This window comes from Erpetoichthys calabaricus, chromosome 4 (assembly GCF_900747795.2).
Source record: "Erpetoichthys calabaricus chromosome 4, fErpCal1.3, whole genome shotgun sequence".
NCBI lineage: Eukaryota > Metazoa > Chordata > Cladistia > Polypteriformes > Polypteridae > Erpetoichthys > Erpetoichthys calabaricus.
Genome location: NC_041397.2, coordinates 132,055,559 through 132,070,382, shown reverse-complemented (window position 1 = coordinate 132,070,382; position 14,824 = coordinate 132,055,559).

Genomic DNA, 14,824 nt, shown 5'->3' with positions numbered 1-14,824 from the left:
ACTATAAGAATCTGATAAACATAAGCAGAATAATGAACAGTTTTAGCCAGGAATTTAATAAGTATAGTAGGTTTTTCTTTATTTTCTGCAATTTTCCTACATGTTTGTGTTTGGATTTTTTTTTTTTGCATTCAGAACTGTTGTACACAGTAATATTATGTTTATGAGCAATGTTGCTCTTAGTTAAACAGAGTCAGGTGAGTGAAACTCTATACAAGGTTGTTGTTTAGCTTCTTCTTCAGCTCGTGTTATGGCTGTTTAGATTTTCTACCACCATGTGCTATTTCCTTTAATTTGGTCTCAGTGCCATTATTTAACTTCAAGAGTCTCTGTAGCATATTTTAATTTTTACATTCCCACTAATCCTAATGGCTCCATAATGGACAAGAATTTTAAACTTTCAATCAGAGGCTCTACCACTTTTCTGTTCCTTTAAAAATTAGATTCTGAAGCTACCAATATATGCATTTTCTGGTTCTGTGCTCATAGAGGCAGACAGAAAAACCACAAAAACAGCAGTAAGAATCTGCCTTTTCCATTTTACCAGTTAAGACGTCCCAACGCAGAAAGTCAAAGTCATTCATTCACTTGTCTGTGTCTGAAAACTCCTTTTAATTTATTCCCCAACTTAGACCTGAAAGCTATTAAACAGGTTTTTCACCTTAAAACCCCAAATTTTTGTGTGTTTGTGTGTGTGGAATCAATGTGCTTGATCAACCTTCTCCATACAACTCCATCCTGCATGTTATCCTCAATCAATCCTTTTATATCTAATGGAATAAAGACAAGGAGAGATTATAAAGAGTTGGGGACACCACAAGTGACTGTGTATAATTAATAGGGACAAAAATCAAAATAATAGCATGGAAGACTGTAGAGCGTCTCTACAGAGGTGAATCTTTTACTTGATTGCTGATAGATAGTGGTGAAGCTCTTTATAAGGTAGAACAAATGGAAGAGGCAGGTTCAGGAGGTTGGAAACTGAAATTGATGTCAGCAGTCCTTGTCTGTCAATCTTCTGGGGCCTCATGTATAAACGGTGCGTACGCACAGAAATGTTGCGTACGAACGTTTCCACGCTCAAATCGCAATGTATAAAACCTAAACTTGGCGTAAAGCCACGCACATTTCCACGGTACCTCATACCCTGGCGTACACAATTTCTCCACTCGGTTTTGCAGACTGGCGGCACCCAGCGTCAAAGCAGTGCTACTGTTTCTGTGTGGTTACCCTTTCTTTCTTAGACACACATTCCTGACGCGGCTTTATAAATACACTGAAATTAACTGCATATTGTTTATTAGTTTAATGCATCTGATTGTAATTAACCTGTAGCAATATAATGGTCCAGGGAATAGCCATAGTATTCCAAATACCATAACTGCTTTAGCGTTGTTACTCTTACTGCATCTTGTTCTTCTTTCAGCTGCTCCCGTTAAGGGTTGCCACAGCGGATCATCTTTCTCCATATTACTCTCACTGCACCACTCAAAGTATTTATATCACTGTATCTGAGTGGGGAATCACAGCAGCAGCTGATTGGAAAGAGAATTATCGGTATACAGTTTCAAGCACACACTACCTCAGCATGGCAAAACACGTCAAAGCCTTTCCTGTACGGACCTTGCGTTTCAGAAACAGTTTCATCCCAAGAACTGTAAACGCACTCAATCAAGTGCTCCTTGTAGAACTGTTTGTACTTATAAGTACAATTACCCCACTGTAAACTTGCACTACAGTTATAATATTGCACAACCTGCACCACTTTATAAAGCGCGTATGATGACGATATCATTTTTAAGATGAAATGCAGCAAAATATGTTGCTTATAGTATACAGATAAAAATTTAACTTCATTTAAATAATCAGTATTGTTAATAATTAAACATGTGAGGACACGGTGCCGCAGCGCTAGCTAGTTCACGGATAGCTCCTGCCTTGCGCTGTATTATTGCTGGTGCTGACGCGACACTGGAAGGATAGACGGATAGAATAATTAAACATGTACTAATAATTATGTACTAATAATTAAACAAGTACATTTGAAAGAGACAGTACTTTTGTAATAAATTATTTCATTGATGGTCGCGCATGATGCAGCAAGCCTCTTGCATGAGATATGAACAATCACTGCGCCACCGTGTTCCCATGTTTAATAACACGCTTTCATTCCTATCATCATGAAAAAGATATCACGTATACATCTCAGTATTTTAATTATTCAGAGAGCTGTAATATCACGAATGTAATGGATTCTGTGTCCTGTCGGAGAAAGAGAAAGAACGGAAGCACGTAGTGATTCACACACATAGAGCACATTGAAGATCAAACACAGAACAAAGCATTTAACGTGCTTCTTTAGTTATGATGGGATTTGAGAAACTATTAAAATAAACCATTTTAAGATGAACTTTATGATGTTCTACTTTAATGACAAAATAAACTACATGATTAAAGTGGAAATTTCGAGATTAAAGTTGACATTTCGTGCTTTTTTCCCACTGTGTTCCTATTTTTTTTCTCTGTACCCTAATAAGCTTTCATATGACACTCAGACAGTCCACTACGAGTTGCTTTTTCACGCCGACTTTGATATGTGACAACTTCATTTTTATTTCGGGCACTGTGTGACTTTGTGAACTTGAGCTTTCAAGTTTCTCCGACACTATGTCATTCGATCAACTTTCTTTTGTTGATTATACCACTGTTTAAACCAACAAATAGTACGTTTTTTCTTTGCCTCCACTTGGTATTCGCTGAAATTCTTATATTTTCCCCCGTGCTTTTCCCATTGTCTTTTCACAGAAGGCTATTTATATCGATTTGCATATTCAAAGAGGCATAATTCTGGGAGGAGTTGGGGCGGGACAGAAGGCACGTGCACGTGCGTTACTTTTCACGCTGATCGGGATTTATATAGTGGAAGAACGTGAAAGTTTGCGTATGCACAGATTCTTGTATCTGGATTTTTCTGTGCGTACGCACATTCCTGCTTTTGTGCTTACGCCATGTTATAGTGTGAGTTCTACGCACGGCGTTATACATGAGGCCCTTGCTCTGTAGGGGGAGGAAGAGGAAAGGAAGTTAGAGATGATGCCAGCCGGCAACTTGGAGTGAAACTACCATAGGACGAGTCCTATAGATATAACACCAGGCCATGTCATTTACAGAAATTCTCAGATAATACTGCACTTGTGGGTTATATTAATATAGGGGTTGTGACAGTGTATAGGATTTAGGTGGAAAACTTTGTTTTTTGGTGCAAACAGAATTGTCTGCACCTTAACATCAGCAAAACCGTGGAACCAGTTATAGATGCACCAAAGAGCCTCTGTGTCTGGTCACTATTCAGGGATTCATTATAGAGTTGGTGCACTTCTATAAGTACTTGAGATCAACATCAATGACAGGTTGGACTGGTCTCAGAATATGAGGAGATGTATAATAATGGGCAGAGCAGGAGTCTTCCTTAGGAGACTGCATTCCTTTAATGTGGGAAGTGACATTCTTTACATCTTTTATAACTCTGTGCTGGCCAGTGCAATTTTCTATGCTGTGGTGTGCTGGGCTGGCAACATCACTTCAAGAGAGGACCACCCAATGAGCAGGCTATTTAAAAGGGCAGGCTCAGTTATGAGACACACTCTGGACTTCCTGGAGGGTAGTAGCATAGGAGATAATTAAAACAAAACTGAGTGCCATTATGAATAATTCTGCACATCCTCTCTTTGACACACTAACACTGAGGACCTTCAACCAAAGAATCATTCAGCAGAAGTGTGTCAAGAAACACTATTGGGACTTCATACCAACAGCAATACGCCTGCATAATTCCTCACTCTGATTGTGACTTACAATTCAGAACTTTTCTTTCTAATTTTTTCTTCCATCTTGGACATTCTGGTGTATGGTCAGACCATAAGATGTGTGTATATATATTTATTTATCTTTCTATTTATGCATTTATGTAATTATATTGTTTCTGTAAAAAGCAGTATTTCCTTCAGGGACAAATAAATCTCTGCCTATACAGTGGAACCTCAGTTCACGAACGTCTCGGTACATGTACAAATCGGTTTACGACCAAAAAGTTTGCCAAACTTTTGCCTCGGTTCACGACCACACACTCGGTATATGAACAAGCCAGTTTCCCTTTTGGTTTGTACATGTTCAGTCTCTCCCTGTGCATTTCCTGTGCAGCAAGCAAGAGAGAGCACGACACACACACACACACACACAGGCAGCGCGAGAGAGAGGCAGCACGAGAGACAGAGGCACACACACAGGCAGCGCGAGACAGAGAGAGCCGCGCACACACACACACAGGAGCGCGAGAGAGACAGACGCGCACACACACAGGAGCGGTCGAGAGGCGTGCACAAACACCGCTAGGGAGACACACACACAGGTGCTCCAGGCTCGCAAAAGAGAGACGCACGCACACACACACAGGCGCGAGAGAGAGAGAGAGCGAGCGAGCAAGAGAGGGAGGGACGCATAAGGTAGAGAAGGCTTGTTTTTGTTTTCAGTTCTGTTTACAGTGATCGGTTCGTAGCCTGCATTGTTGCAATGTTACTTTTCTTGGTGGTTTATTAAATTACGGATTTTTCAAATGTTTATTTTTTCCCCTGTGCTTAAAACTCATTAAAAAAACGTGTGTTTTTAGCGAGCAGTTCCTAGCACTATAGCGCGAACTATTGCAGTGTTAGTTTTCTCTGTTGTTCAAGGTTTTCTCAGTGTTATTCAATGTTTTTACATTTAGTTTACTATTACACTGTGCATTCTATGGTATAATTAACTATACTTGTGCTTAAAAACTAAAAAAAAAAAAAATATATATATATACATACGTACGGTCTGGAACGGATTAATTGTATTTACATACAATCCTATGGGGCAAATTGCTTCGGTTCACGACCAACTCGGTTTACGACCGAGGTTCCACTGTATAAGTAAAACATAACTGTTACAACTGTAAGAAAACAAACAGCCAAAAAGTGGTAAGATTATCAGGACTAGAAAAGGAAGACTGATTGAAAAACTGAAACAAAGAATAAATCAAGATTAGAGAGGGGTCAAAAATGAAAACAGGACTGAAAATAGAAGCAGCACCAAAACTACAAAATACCTTTAAAAATCCAAGGCAAAACACTTGACAAACAAAGTTAGTATGTTTAATCTAACACACAGAAACCAAGAACTATGGGACATCATGTTTAATACGTGAGACATAATGACACAAGCTGGCAAAGTGGTTGTAAGAAATATGGTCATAACTGGAGCCCAGGAGTGATCCTTGTGTTCATAGCCCTATGAGTGGAAGTGGTAAAAACACTCTCAAAGAATTTTTCCTGGAATCTAAAATCTTCTAAATGTTGTATTCTTTTTCCACTTTCATAGACATAGGAGAAGAAGGAGGTGTAACTCTTAAACTGAACTTACTGGAGTACAAAAGTTAAATTGAGAATCATTGCAAATGGGAGGAATTCTAAAACTAAAAGATGGTGGGCCTATATGGTTCAAAATGGTGTACAGCTGTATTCATCTAGGCACTGGTTTTTGGAATGAAACCTTCAGGTGGATGTCTTGTGTAACAAGCAACAACATCTGTACCATTTTTATCTTCTCTTCTTCTTCTATCAAACCAGAGTTTATCAGAGATTCTGTTAGAACACTATCACTAACCAACCTCTATTTTTGTATTGGATAAGTTAGGTTTTTACCTGGGCCAAGGGCCTATCACTGTTCCTGGGTCATTTCCCATAAAAGGACTGCATTTCAAAATACCTTAATTAAGGCCAAGTGCTACTTTAAGAGCTACGTTCTTGATGGGGCTTAGCTGATAAGTTACTTTTGAAAGGTCTGCATGAATTAAACAGAGCAATATGCCTGAGGCTTGTGACATCAGCTTCAAAGCCCTTTAGTAGGGGCCAGAACCTGGCTACCTCATCATTTTCTCTGAAAGGGCTGCACAGTTTTAACAGAATGAGCAAAGCTCACACCTGCACAAATACCGTATGCAAGACATACTCTGAAAAGGCCAGGGGCCTCATGCATAACGGCGTGCGTAGAATTCACGCTATAACATGGCGTACGGACAAAAGCGGAAATGTTTGTACGCACAAAAAAATCCAGATGCATAAATCTGTGCATTCGCCAACTTCTACATTCTTCTGCTCCATAAATCCTGGTCAGCGTGAAAAGTAACGCACCTGCATGCGCCTGCTGCCACTCCCCAAACTCCTGCCAGAATTACGCCTCTTTGAATATGCAAATCAATATAAATAGCCCTTAAGCTCAGCGTTCTGTGAAAAGGCAATGGCAAAAGCACGGGGGGAAATAGAAGAATTTCAGTGAATACCAAGTAGAGGCAAGGAAAAACATACTATTTGTTGGTTTATAAACAACAAAAGGAAGTTGATCAAGTGACATAGAGTGTCGGAGAAACTCGAAAGCTCAAGTTCACAAAGCCGCACAGTGCCCGAAATAACAAAGAAGTTGTCAGATATCAAAGTCGCAGTGAAAAGGCGAGTCGTAGCCCACTGTCTGAGTGTCATATGGAAGCTTATTAGGGTACAGAGAAAAGAAAAAAAAATAGGAACACAGTGGGAAAAAGCTCAAAATGTCAACTTTAATCTCGAAATTTCCACTTTAATCACACAGTTTATTTTGTCATTAAAGTAGAACTTCATAAACTTCATCTTAAAATTGTTTAATTTACTAGATTCTCAAATCCCATTGTAACTAAAATAGCACATTAAATACTTTGTTTTGTATGTGTTCTTCTATGTGCTCTATGTGTGTGAATCACTATGTGCTTCTTAAACAGGCTTTCTCTTCCTCTGACAGGACACAGAATCCATCACATTTATGATATTACAGCTCTCAGAATAATTTAAATACTGAGATGTATACTTGATATCATTTTCATGATGATAGGAATTAAAGCATGTACAGTATTAAACATGGGAACACGGTGGCACAGTGATAGTGATGAACTGGTGCCCCATCCAGAGATTGTTCATTCCTCACGCAAGATGCTTGCCTTGCCGTGCACAACCTTTCGATGAAACAATTTATTGCAGCAGTACTGCCTCTTTCAAACGTATTAAACCCCAATTCCTGTCCTTTCTTTTCTTTCTCCAAATACCCAATTCACCACACAATCAGCTCTGTAATAGACGTTAAGCCATCTGTAAGCTGAGAACACCGATTCTTCAAACCTTTTAAGGAACATTGAAAAATCTTCATACTACATGTTTAATTATTCAACCCATCTATCCTTCCTGGTGTCGCACCAGCCCCAGCAAGAATACAGAGCGAGGCAGGAACAATCCCTGAATGGGCACCAGCTCGTCAAAAGCGCTGCGACACTGTGTCCTCACATGTTTAATTATTAACAATATAGGTTGTTGAAATGAAGTTAAAGTTTTATCTGTATAATATAATAAATATATTTTGTTGCATTTCATCTTAAAAATGATATTGTCATCTTATGTAAATATGCGCTTTATAAAGTGGCCCAGGTTGTGCAATATTATAACTGTATTGCAATATTTCTTGGGATGAAACTGTTTCTGAACCGCGAGGTCAGTATAAGGAAAGGCCCTGAAGCGTTTGTTGCATGAGAGCAGTTCAAATAGGCAGCATGGCTTAGGCAGTGTGTGCTAGATGCTGTATACCGATAATTCACTTTCTGATCAGCTGCTGTAGAGCTGTGATTCCACACTCAGATACAGTGATATAAGTCCTCCGAGTGGTGCAGTGAGAGTAACATGGAAAAAGATGATCCACTGTGGCAACCCTTAACGGGAGCAGCTGAAAGAAGAAGAAGGTGCAGTGAGAGTAACAACGCTAAAGCAGCTATGGTATTTGGAATAGTTTGGCCATTTCGTGGACCATTATATTGTTACAGGTTAATTACAATCAGATGCCTTAAACTAATAAACAATATGCAGTTAATTTCAGTGTATTTGATAAAGCCGTGTCAGGGATGTGGATCTAAAAAAGAAAGGGAAACCACACTGGAACAAAAGCACTGCTTTGACGCTGGGTGCCGCCAGTTTGCAAAACCGAGCGGAGAACTTGTGTACGCCAGGGTTGGAGCTAGCGTGAAAATGTGCATGGCTTTACGCCAAGTTTAGGTTTTATACATCACGATTTGAGCATGGAAACGGGAGTACGCAACATTTTTGAGCATACGCACCGTTTATACATGAGGCCCCAGATCACTACTACTACACACATGTGTTTTGGTGACAGCTTAGGCAGTTTTGCCTAATGCCTTTTCTTCCACTCCCTCTGTTGAACGGAAGACTGGAACCTGTTACATCCTTGACATCACTGCCATTATACGTCCTCCTTGACCCGCCACTTCCTGCCTGGATCCCATATAAGCACCTCCTACCCCACATCACCTCAGTCTGATCATGGACTCCCATCTGCAAAGACATATTTTGTTTTCTCCTGAAAATATATGGAGATCACGAAAGTGCCCCAACCCTTTTTGACTTGTCCTTGTATTATTCTTACATTATCTTTCAAAGAGTTAAACAAATACCAATTATATTATCTCAGATAATATATAAAACAAGGCAAGTTTCAGTGAGGTAATATTTAAACATTAATCACTAATCATATTTATTTGCAGAGAAACCAGTCATTATATCCTAGAAGTCACATTAGAAGAAAACATACAACCCTAAACAATTTAAATCAATGACTGACTGAGAAAGACACTTCGCTGCAGTATAACCAAGAGGGAGATATTTGTATAAATTAAAGAGAGTATACTTTTTAATTCATCTGAGGCATTCTTTAAAAGTATGCACCATTAAGGCACAGCCTTGGTATGCTTTTTCGTTGGGTTACATTTAAGCTAATGTTGTAGCATGGTGGTTTGATGTGACTCAAGAACTGCATATGTCATCTCACACTGCCTTATCATTCTTCCATTTCATCTGCCTCATGTCTGCCTGTTTTAATGTAATTACGTCCTTTATACCATGGCTTGGTGGTTATTTATTGTATGTTATATTAGTCCCAGAAACAGATGATTGAGAAATTCCCTTAGCTTTTGGTACTTGTCAGTCCAAAGTTATTTCATTAAGCAAATTATGAGATACAAATTAAAGCAACAAAGTCCCCAAAATCCCCTGTTTCACATCTTTTTACAAGCATATACACACTGGTTAGTTTAGCTGAACTTAATCATAGATAATAATACTTCTTCCTAATGTTCTACTTTACATTTGCATATTTCCAAGGGTTCTTGTCTAGTTTGCATAACCAGGTTTTGTTAAAATGCATTGTTTAATTCTCAATTTGTTTAGGGGATGGTTCAAATTGAGAGCAGATCTAACAGACCCCTTAACGAGAATGGTTTTAAACGTGGCACACAATAACATCTTGAACTGCTACCTTTCTTGCTAGAGTTTAAAATACTTGTCTTCATTCAGCTTCTCCCTCCATGCCCCTGCTGTCACATCTCCTGATGGTATAATGTCATTACATGCCTGTCAGCTAATTGCATTATGCTTGTATTAGCTTTTTTTTCAGACCTTTTTGCTCAATTTTTGGTTGAATGCAAATGCACACAATTAAAAGTAATGCTAGCAATGAGCTCTATAATATAGTTATAGTCTTGGTCACACAGTTTACTCACTTAAAAGCTACATATTATCTAAGTAAAATATTTGTATTAAATATTATCAGTCTTATTTAATAAACTATAAAAGCTAATTTACAAGGAATTATACTGCACCTCCCAGCACTGAGCTAAAATATAATTTGTATGCCAATGGTATTGTCGTTAGATTTATTTAGATAGATTATCACTTAAGACTAATTCAGATATTTTTGTACATTTTACATGTAAAATTTCACTCTTAACTATATGAAAAAGTAGCATAAGTATTTTGGAGCCACAGAGTAGAAGTATTTTTTGCATTTATTATCAATACACTTGGAGTGATCCCATTTGTGCAAAATGCCAAAAACTATGAAAGCTATTATCTTTTAAAAGTTGAATTCACTCACATAGCACTAAAGTAGATTTAGCACATTTGAAAATGGACAGAAAGAATGCTAAAGACATTTGATTTGAAATTAAAATAAAATTAATTTATAAACAATTTCCCGAGATTCTTTCCCACGCTTTCCTTTGTTATTTTAAAACCGAATACTAAAAGTTGCATAATGGCCTCTAAGCATTCAGATCTGAAAAGGACATTTGACTTATCATATGAGGAAAAACTTTTGCAGACAGGTATATAAATTTAAAAGCAAAATGTATTGTCAATGCATATTTCTTCAAACAAGTGTCACTGTTGGAATTGTCAAGCAAATGAGAAACAATTTTCAGTTATAATGTAAGTAGCATGAAGTGCATTCATCAGAGATTTAAATTGCAAAACTTGTGACTGTGAGCTTTTTATGTTTTTAAGCCGCATTTATAAATGTTTATCACACATCAGATTAAATGCAAGCGGATTCAACTGAGGGGCCTAAAAATGTTTAGTTTTATTTAGAAAATAGATTGTTGAACTAAACTCTCGAATATTTGCAAATTTATTAGAAAATTTCCGTATGTCTCTATACAAACATCTATTGAATTAAATTGAATATTTCAAGTTACTGGCACATTCCAGTCTTTTACTGGCAATCTTTTAAGGGTTATTTCCATTTGTGTGAATAACACTAAAAGAGTCTTGTAGTGGATGGCACAGAAAGTACCATTACAATCTCAAAGGCTTACAGCCTTTTGTGTCAAATACTTATAGCCAAGTGTCCTTCGTGGGATACCTTCTGTGCTGAATTTGAAAATTTCCAGTGTGTTTCTTTTTCCTCAGCCTGTCATGTTTTCTCTGAAAATTGCAGAGTAATTCACATCTTTAAATTTCTTTGTTATGTGTGTGCACCCTGTATTTGATTGCTTTTTTCTGGCAACCACTGCTGCTGTATTAGTCCCTGACCCCAGTGGTAATGCCTTAGATTGAACAATTATGAGGATAGCTGGAGATCTCCAATTTTACAACCAATAGATTGCCAGGTTTCATGCAGAACTAAAATGGTATGACCTGCATCATGTAGACAGTAGGTAATTTAAGTAGTGGCACCTTGGATCATTTAATTGAAAAGTGGACTATTGCCATCCCACACTGATGCACTGAGTGTCACAGAGGGAAGAAGGCTATTTTTTCTTCATCATGTAAAGCACTTTGAGGTACATTATATGTATGAAAATGTGCTATATAAATAAATGCTTTTGTTGTTGTTGTATTGTAACTCAGTCAATCTCTTTTATGGTAATGTCTAAGAAAAAAGGCACTTCTGCGTTTCATCCATTTTATAAAATTTGACCCCATTCTTCCTTTTCTGACCATCTTCTACCAGAAGGCAGTTTTGAGAACAGAATAAATGGTAGTATTACAGAAGATAACAGGCTTGAACAATAATATGAGAGAAACAATCCAGTTATTTCTGTAATCCAATATGTTCCCACAAGAATAGCTTCTAGAAATATAATTTTTTTATGTTTATTAAAAATATGATAAAACAGTTTTCACAAGCATCTACCTATTTAGTATCATGTGATCCTGCTTAGTCCAAGTCAGTGTCATGGAGCAACAGCACTAGATGAAGAGTAGTGTTGATTAGCAAATCTCATCAAATCGTTAACAGCGAATCTGCTGCGTTTATGTACACCCTTGTACATCGAATTATTTGATGATAATTGAGCCGGTTTAGGTGAACTTTTTTCCCCGAGTGCCCCCTAATACTTTGTGAGGCCAGCATGACATCCCCCGGAGCTGTAACAGCTAACATTGGATGAGACTGCCCCCCAGGGATATAATATAATGCTGATCACAAGCATTACAGACTCTGTGGGACTTATTTAGTGGTAGAACAGATAAATAAATAATGCAGGTTCTCAAAATTTTATTTTTATGAAACATATACAGCATAAAAAAATGAGTTATCTCTGCTTGTCACCAAATGCACAGGTCGATCTTCAAGTTCCATGTCAGTATAAGAGGAAGGAGGTGCATGCCCAATGCATAATTAGCCGCGTAGACATGAAAAACAAACCTTGATGAAGCCTGACACCCCTCCCCTCAAACACAGGAGACTGTATGAAATAATAATAACAATAATGAAAGATTTATTACTATTTACAAGATGTTTCTATCTTTGTGATAGAAGAAAAAGTGCAAAGACAGTTTGGAGAGCCTTCAGCACGATGTCAAAAAAATAGAATGAGCCAGCTGCTTCAATTATGATGTGGCACTTTGAATTTTCTACCTTTAAAAGACCTACGAATTTTATTATTAAATAAACGTAGTTTATTTACAGTTCAGTGCACAAATCACCAAGACAGGAGGTTCACCAAGCCCAACACAGTCCTTTCTTTGCTGCCAGCCCATCCGCCTCCACTCCTCCTCAGGCTTTGTCCTCTTCCTCCCAACTCTGGCCATTGAGTTATGGTAACTGGCTCCCTTTAAACAGATCCAGGTGTCCAACGAGCTCCTTCCAGCAGCACTTCCGGGTGTGGCGGAAGTGCTGCCAAGTAGGGCCCTGCAAATGTCCAGGCATCCCCTGGCGGGGCCATGGGCCCCAGCAGGGTTGAGCTTCCATGCTCATAACCTGTGGCCTGGCTGGGAGCCACAGGGACTGCCCTCTGTCGGTCTGCGGGAGAAACGGTCTTGAAAATACACTCTTCCCTGGTCCTTCCCCTGGTCCAGATATCCCGGCCATGTAAGGGCCCCGGTAGTCCACCACACACTATAAAAAGTTGTACTCATTTCTATCGTTATAGTAAAAAAAGCACTATAGTGTAAAATGGCTTTTAAAAAGAAAGATTAGCATCTACCAGTGCAAAGCGAATGAGAGGAAATATTAAAAACTTCTGAAGTTATTTATACTGTAGTAAAATTGCATAGTAGTGATACTAAATTTTTTTGTTTTAGGACTTGAAAATGGTGTACATAAAGCATTAATGATAAAGAACAAACAGAAGTAAGACTGTAAAAATTCAAATAGAAATACAGCAATAGTGAAAACAGTGTTCATTTTTAAAATTCCACACAAAGCATTAACTACAATCTTGCCTCATTTCATGTAATATAATCAGAATGTAGAATAAAAAGCAAAAAAGTAAGAAAAGAAAACAATGCATACATACAACATGGTCTAGAATCTCTGGTCTATAGACACATTCCAAGTGGTTGTTTTTAATTGATAATTTTCTGCAGAAATGAATTGCTGTGCCTAAAGCTTGCTGTGAACAAAGCAGTTGCGTCTTAATTTCCCTGCTGCCATTATTATATTTGTTTAACTGCTAAACTTTGAAACAATTCATACACAAGTTGTCTAAATCCATGATATAGTGACTTTGAGAGGAGTGTTGCATGGCGCAAATGCAACAGATGTATCAGATGCAACTACTTCTTAGCATACATACTGGATATTACTACATAACTTCTATCCATTTAAGTTGTAGTATTTATTTACATAATCTTAGAAAAGTTTCATTGAATCATAGATAATCACAATCAACTTCTCATTACATTAAAACTAAACTGGCGATCAGAAATTGTCCCTAGTTTGTGCTTGGTGTGTGGGTGTGTGTGCCCTGCAGTGGGCTGGCGCCCTGCCCAGGGTTTGTTTCCTACCTTGTGCCCTGTGTTGGCTGGGATTGGCTCCAGCAGACCCCCGTAACCCTGTAGTTAGGATAATGGCGGGTTGGATAATGGATGGATGGATGGATGGTATGATTGATTTACAGCAAGCCACCAGCTGGTTCATTTGTGTGAAAGCTGGCAGCAAATGAGTATTCAGTTGGCAGTGCAGTACTAATATAATACCTATAGATAGTGAAGAACGGCTACAGAAAAAGAAGGAAAGCAAGAGTTTTGGAATTTGCAAATGGAGAAGAGGTCTATTTTGCAACCAGAACTTATATCTGTTGATTTGTAAAAAGTTGATCTGAGACTGCAAATGAATGTAATTTCTAGGTAAGCACTAGTTCACTGACTAGACTACCAATGGAAATTCACATTTTTGGCTGCCAAAATGATTAGACATTGCAATACTTTTGCAGTATAAAAGACTTGGAACCATAATGAAAAGTTGTGAGGGAATCTGTAGTGTGACACCAGAATAGCTGTCAATAACTAGTTTTTGTTGTTCCTGAAATTACATGAAAATTATCGTTCTAGGACAGTCACTTATATTCTGGCAATAATCTTAAAGTTAGCCCATAAAATAATAAAGATATTGTGCTGATTTTTGAGTGTAGTCCCTATCTTTTTTGTAGATTTCCAAAACATTTTTTGTAAATATTAATATTACTTGATATATATTCATCTAAACAATTGCTTCTTTTATAATTGATATGAAGCCTTCATTCAGTCTTTTCACTCTTTTATACACATGTGTTGCTGTTTACGGCAAGCATCAGTTTTGTTATAGATTAAAAAAAAAAGCAAAAACATCAGATGCCATTTAATCGTTAAAACTTAACATGGTCAACTAATCTCAGGTCTTGCTTTGGCAGGGCACAGTATTGAGAAATAAAATTCATTGTGCAGTGCCAGATTTAATTTTCATAGCTGATAAGAACCTGTATATAAGCAAGCCATTTCCTGAGGACTTCTGAGACCAGATTAGTATCTTCAAGTAAATAGCCCAGAGCTTCTTATGAAAAATAAACTTGGATGGTTTGCTGCAATGCTAATAATAAAATAATTGTCATGTTTTATACTATATGACTCATAGTTTGTCATATAACACATACAGTAAGTTTGTTGTTTAAAAATGCTTA